The sequence below is a fragment of the Sturnira hondurensis genome, unplaced genomic scaffold (genome assembly GCF_014824575.4).
Source record: "Sturnira hondurensis isolate 20B ecotype Veracruz unplaced genomic scaffold, ASM1482457v3 Scaffold0021354, whole genome shotgun sequence".
NCBI classification, from domain to species: Eukaryota; Metazoa; Chordata; class Mammalia; order Chiroptera; family Phyllostomidae; genus Sturnira; species Sturnira hondurensis.
The window spans coordinates 35119162-35126379 of NW_028093985.1; the positions used below are offsets into that span (position 1 = coordinate 35119162).

At 43.3% G+C, this 7218-nt stretch overlaps 1 pseudogene; it reads left to right on the plus strand.

Annotated features, from left to right (window-relative positions):
* The first annotated feature begins 5842 nt into the window (after positions 1-5842).
* Positions 5843-6974, plus strand: LOC118977482 (keratin, type I cytoskeletal 18-like; annotated as a pseudogene).
* Positions 6975-7218: the final 244 nt, after the last annotated feature.

Sequence of the window (7218 nt, forward strand, 5' to 3'; positions counted from 1 at the left end):
CCCTGCACCTCGAAGAAGGATCAGCTCAAATCTACTTTCTGCCTTGCCTCATTAGCTCCATCGCAAACATCAGCCTCTTTGCTTCCTATAACTGTCATTGTCTGTTCGCATTTACAAAACACTGTTCTGTGTATATGTAGTTCCCTCAAATAGATCATAAGCTCTTAGAGGACAGTCTGCAAGCCTTTGTACTAACAACGTGGCAGATTGTCCAGAAAAAAGTTAAAACGAAGATCTGTTAGTCAATGGCAACACTCACTCATGCTTTTTTGGGGGTAGTTTTGTTCCAGTGGCTGGAAATTCATCTCGAACTCCTACACTTGGTAAGATAGCAGCTCAGCAAGGGTGTCCCAATCAACCCTTTGAAAACGAGGCAGCAATTGTCCAATGCTTTAAAATGGTTACGGCAAATTAATGCTTGTGGCGAATAAAGAGGATATGACTCAATCAATCCACATTGAAAAGAACTGGAAGGAAGTAGTTTCCCACAGAGGGCAACCAAAGAATTACAATGAATACCTATGAGCCACTTCTGCATCTATTCCTGAATAATGTGTTCATCAGAATACATCTCAGCGTGTTTGTGCCCACCTAGCACTCCCTCCTCCCTTCCCAGCCAAGGTTTCATAACGTACAGTCTAGAGTCATTCCAAAATGTTTCCAGGTGGTTAACCTGGATTCTCAAGCTCCAGATGGCTCAGTCAACACCGAGAATTTGGGAGAGCCCTAGGTTTTCTTTCTTTATTCTGGTTGAACGATGAAAGACCTCTCACTGCGTCTCTCCCTGAAACTATCTCTAAATCCTCAAGTTGTCTCTGCCCCAGAGTCTCCTGCTTTCTCAGGTGCTCTCCATCTGGGCACGCCTTGATCGGCTCCCTATAACAGGGTTCTCCAATTAGGCAAATCACCCTTCAATCCCCAAATTCTCTTTAAAGCTGCAGCAAACACACCCACAAGTGTGTGGACTCCAGTGGCTGTGGCAATGATGAAGAAACTTGAGCTGGTCTGATTTAGTTTTCCAAAGACAAACTTTGCTACTGATTGAGTCATATCTGCCTGTTTTCCAGGTCACATTATGTTTTCTTTTTTGAGCCATGATTCACTTCAAACTAACTATAACTTCAGAGCCTGTGGGTTGATTGTGACCTTTCATTTTTGCCTTCAGAACATCCAGCTGAGCACAGCAGATGCTGTGCAGTGGGAAGGGACCCATCTTGGAACAGGCTTTCTGGGTTCACCAACTTACAACTGCTGCGTGATCTCCAGCTAGTTAGCCCGAGACTGCTACTTTGCGCAAAAGATGAAAGACACTTTGAAATACAGGCATTACAGACACACCCCAGAGATATTACGGGTTCAGTTACAGACCACCACAATAAAGCCAGTATTACAATAAAGGAAGTTGTCATCTTTTTGCTGGGAGAGGTCTTGCCTTGAATTTGGGGAAAAACCTAAGCATCTATGAAGTGCAATAAAGTGAAGAGCAATAAAACGAAGCATACTTGCATTGTTGAGAGGATTAAATGAAATAGCATAACGAAAGTGCCTATAATCAAATCTTTCATCTAAGCTGGGGTCAACAGAGGTGAAGTTGAAGAGATCAATGTCAAATTGGCTGGAATATTAAGAACAGAGGAGGTGAAACCTCAGAGTTGACTTTTATTTAAATCAGCAGAGAATTAAGGAACACCAGCATGCTGCTAGGCACTTTATATGCGGGGAGATTTTCTTGACTCTGAGCTGGCAGTTAAGAAAGCTAGTTTAAGAGCCAAGATGACTGTGGTTAGGAGTCTGGACTCCAGGGAGAGATTTCCTGAGATCCAAGTCCAGCTCTGCTACTCACTAGCTTGGTGACCTTGAGTAAGTTTGTTAAACAAACTAAGTCTCATTTTTCTCCAGCATGTGGGATAATCCAGGGTCGTTGTTAGCACTAACTAAGTTTATGAATGTAAAGTTCTTAGAACACTGAAGTGTTACTTATCATTTTTTAAAATTTATTTATTTATTTTTATTTAATTCTTGTTCAAGTACAGTTTTCTGTCTTATATTCCCAGCCCTGCCCGCCCCCCGTGCTCCCCACCTCCCTCCCATTTCCGCCCCCCACCCTTAGTTATTGTCCATGTGTCCTTTATACTTGTTCATGTGAGTCCATCCCCTTTTCCCCTGTGATTCTCTCCCCTCTCCTCTCTGGACCCTGTCAGCCTGTTCCATATTTGAGTGTCATTGGTCATATTTTGTTTGCTTGTTTGTTTTGTTGTTTAGTTATCATTAACTTGATTGAAAATAGGTGGTTTGGCCTGGTTTGGCCTTGGTCTTTCTGTCTAAGACCCATGGACAGAAATTGGAACCCCAGAAATGGAAAGTCAGCCTTTCCTTCTTGAGTAGCCCCAACATAGCAGCTGGGACAACCCCTAGGAAGCTCAAGGATGGTGGATAAAACCACCCAGGAGAGCTTGGTGAGGATTCCCCCATCCAATGGCACTGAGGGCTTTCTTCTGGTATTTCGAGGGAAGGGCAGAGAACTCTGCAGCTACCCAGAGCAGAGTGACTCACACATGCCCTGCAGAACCCACTGGAAAAGAGATGACAGGAGAGGAAAAGGAAGGGGAAAACATCTACCACACACCAAGAAGAAGCATACACTGCTTGTTCTGGTGGGAGGTGAAAGCATAAGTTGAATTCACCATTCATTTAGCAACTCAGATTAATTAGGACTAAAACATTATAAGGAAAATGATAATAATGTCCTATGGTTTTTCTCATAACCATTATTATGCATACTATTTGACTGCACACACACACACACACACACACACACACAAATCTGTGGATCAAATAGGCAAAGCGAGCATTCTATTTAAAGAAGAGAAACTGAAGGGTCAGGGAGCTGAAAAGACTTACTCAAGCCTAGCTGGCCAATAGGGGATGGAGCTGGAATTCGAGTGCCATAAAAGCAGAGCCATGTTCATCTTTTTTCTTCCCAGCACCAGGGACCAACCTCACATTTATTGATCACTGACTGAAAAAATGGGCTGTAACTAGAAAACAGACTCACCTTCTCAGGCTAGTCCAGGTTCTCAGGCTATTGGCTCTGATGTTCGTACTTTGTAGAGTCCTAAACCTGTGGTTAGGCAGTAACTCAGAGGCACCTAAAGAGGGCAAAAGGAAAGGGTTTCCACAGTTTGTGCTAGAAAAGATTAGGTATAGTACATGTAATCAGTATAAAAAAGGCTCTTCTCTATTGCTCTAACGATAAGTGAGACAGACAATCCATCCATATCTCTCAAGCTGCCATTTACAATCCATTTGCTCATCTGCAAAATGAGAGGTAAAGTCTGCCTTACAAGGCACATTGTATATTCACATACATTCACACATACAGACATATGAGTATACATACATACATAATGCATGCTGATATAAGCATTTGTTTATTAGATGCACTGTTTGATTTGCCCTACATCTCATTAGGAATGGATCTGACAGAGCACTTAGAGGCTGTTGTCAGTACTTAACTACTGCACATAACATTGCTATGAACTTTGGGGTGTAGGGGTTGTTTTGAATCAGTGTTTCAAGATTCTTAGGGTATAATCCCAGCAGGGCCCATCAGGAAAGGAATGGATAAAAAAACAGTACATTTACACAACGCAGTACAAAGAAAGAAGGAGCACCTACTTTGTGAGACAGCATGGATGGAACTGGAGAGCATTATGCTAAGTGAAATAAACTGGGCAGTGAAAGACAAATACCGTATGATCTCACCTATAAGAGAAACCTAATCAACAAAATGAATAAACAAGCAAAATAGAACTAGAGTCATGGAAATAAGAAACAGACTGACAGTGACCAGAAGGGAGCAGGGAGGGGGATAGTGGTGGAAAGAAGAGGAAGGGACCAGTCAAAGAACATGTGTGAATGACCCATAGGCATGGACAATAGGGTGGGAATTGACTGTGGGAGTGGGGGTGGGCTGGGCGGAGGAGAGTAAAGGAGAAAAAATTGGGACAACTGTAATAGAACAACAAGAAAATATTTAATTAAAAAATAAAGTTGTACAATTTGAGACTTAAAAAAAAATCTCAAGAAGATCTTTGAGTCAATATTTTTGCCTGTTGGACCTTTGAAGGGATGGTAGGAAAACAGGAGGTTGGGGCTTGAGCAGCCTCAGACCTTGCTTCGGGCTTCTGCATCATGTAAAGGATGCTCTTCCTCCATCCTGATGCAGGGGTGAGTTTCATTCTAATGGCCAAGCTCCCCTTTCTGTTCCAAAGAAGTTTTCAGGATTCTGGGCTGCTGGAAGGATGTGAGAATAGGATGGTTCTCCAAATGGCGCCTGCTCAGTGAAAGACTGAGTCTGGGGGCATCACGGCTATCTGGAAAACAGATGGGCCCTGTGATATCTGCCGTTAACTGGCGGTCCCTCAGTGGCTGGGGAAGACAGCAACAAATACAGAAACGCCATGCTGCCACAGCTTCCATAGCATTTCCTCGTTCTGGTGACAGACCATGCTTGCCACCAAGAAGCAATGTTTGCAGCTTTTATTTGCTGTCTCCAAAATCAGCAATTCTAATCTGTTTATGAGTGGAGAAAATCCTCATGAAATGAATTTATTGAACTTATCTTTGCTCTCTTGAACCCTTTAGAAGTTCTTCTAATCTCTTTCTAAGTTGCCCACATTGTGGAGTTTGTGTGTGTTTGTGTGTTTCATCATTCTGCAACTTTAGGCAATTTTATTCTTTCATTTCTTCCTATAGTCTCTCTGTTCTATCCCTGTGAATGTCCTATTAGAAGGCTGTTGGAATTACTGGGTCTGTTTGCCAAGGCTCTCAACTCTTCCCTCACATGTTTTTTCTCTTTGTCCTTTGGCACTACCTTCTGGGTCAAATTTTCAGGTCACAAATATGCTTTTCCTTTGTGTCACTTACGCTCTTCATCAAAGGAGTATATTTAGTACGAAAGCCAACATAAAGAAAATTGAAAAGACTTGCATAAGGTCAGAATGATCAAAATAAGTGGAGAGACTTACCATGTTTGCATAGGAAGACACTGTAACATAGAATTGACATCCTCAACCTAAAAATCCAAAGCAATCCTAGTAAAACCTCAAGAGAACTGTCTTTAACAGATAAACCTTCTAAAGTTTATTGCAATATGTTTTAAGAATGAGGATATTTTTATCTCCTGCTTGAGACTCCATTAAATGGATAGTTAAGGAACTATAACAACAAAAGAGTAGAAACTTATAAAAAAACAAAGAGAATAAGAAAGATAAAAGCAGACAAGAGAATTCAATGCAATCTTAGAACATAGAACCAGAGAGAGGAGCAGGGAGTGATTTAGCATGGCAGAGGAAGCACTGACCTGTCACCTGGAGGGGCATGACCACCAAGTGAGCCACGTCACCCCGATGGAAAGCGTGAGAGACACTCAGCTTTGGAGACAACAGACACAAGGAAGGGCTGGGTGGAACTGAAGAGCTAAAAATAGACATTGCTGACCGTTTGCTTATGGAGTAGTCATAGCTTTTTCTCGCTTCACACAGTCAGGCTACTAACTTCCCAGTCTAGTGATTAAAGTTATTTTTGGTATTATTCAGTGGTAAAAGTGGAGAGTCAGGGATATGCAATGAAGGCGTTAGCGGGAGGCACATAAAGTCTGCAAAAGGAATGATTGAACTACACGGTGATATTTTCACAAATTGCCCTCCAGGCTGACAGACACATAAAGAATATCAGAAGATTAATTTTTTTTGACAAACTAAATGTCCCTTAAGAAAAAAACTTCCAGTTTTTTTCTCCTTCCTTCTCTCTCCCCTTTCTTCCATCAATGCCAGCATCTATGGGGCCTTGGGGCCCCAGATCTCTATCACCCTCCACCAACATCCAGGGCAGCTGGAGGTCCAGGGGTCTGGTGGGCCTGGGGGACATTCAGAAAGAGAAGGAGACTGTGCAATGCCTGAATGACCACCTGACCTCCTACCTGGAGAGGGTGAGAAGCCTGGAGGCTGATAATAAAAAACTAAAAAGCAAAACCCGGGAACACCTAGAGAAAAAGGGATTGCAGGTCAGAGACTGGGGGCATTATTTCAAGACCAAGGAGGACGTGAATGCTCTTTGCAAGGTCTGTGGACAATACCTTCATTGTTCTGCAGATTGGCAATGCTTGTCTTGCTGCTGATGACTTCACGGTCAAGTATAAAATGGAGTTGGCCATGTACCAGGCTGTGGAGAGTGACATCAATGGGCTCCAAAAGGTCATCAATGACACCAATACCACTCGGCTGCAGCTGAAGAGAGAGAGAGATCAAGGCTCTTGAGCTGCTCTTCATAAAGAAGAACCACAAGGTGGAAGCAAATGGTCTATAAAACCAGATTGTCGACTCTAGGTTGACCAAGAAGTTGGGTGCCCCCAAATCTCAGGACCTCAGCAAGACTATGACTGACATCTGGACCCAGTACGATGAGCTGGCCTGGAAGAGCAGAGAGGAGCTAGACAGGAGATTGAGGAGAGCACCACAGTGGCTACCTGGCAGACCACTGAGACAGGAGCTGCTGGGGTAACACTCACAGAGCTGAGGCGTACTTGGTTCAGAAATTGGAGATCAACCTGGACTCAAAGAAAATTCTGAAGGCAAGCTTGGAGAACAGCCTGAGGGAGGTGGAGACGTGCTATGTCATGCATATGGAACAGTTCGATGAGATCCTGCTGCACCTTGAGTCAGAGCTGGCTGAGACCCATGCAGAGGGGCAGCACCAGGCCCAGGAGTACAAGGCCCTGCCAAACATTCAGATCAAGCTGGAGGCTGAGATCACCACCTCCCACTGCCTTCTGGAAGAAGGAAAGGACTTTGATTCTGGAGATGCCCTGAACAATAGCAACTATGCAATCCATTCAAAAGATGACCACGTGCAGAACTGTGGATGGTAAAGTGGTGTCTGAGGTCAATGGCACCCAAGTTCTAAGGCATTAAGACCTGCACCCCATTAGGGGGCAGGAGACCAATAAAAAGTTCTGAGATCACTGAACATAAAAAAAGCAAGTAGAAATCTTTCAACTCTCTTTTTGTTTTTCTTATTGAATTTATTGGGGTTACATTGTTTGGTAAAACTATGTAGGTTTAAGGTATACAGTTCTGTAATACATCACCTCTAGGTTGTATTGTGTGTTCACCCCAAGCCATGTCTTTTTCCATTACCATTTCTCCTCCCTTCACC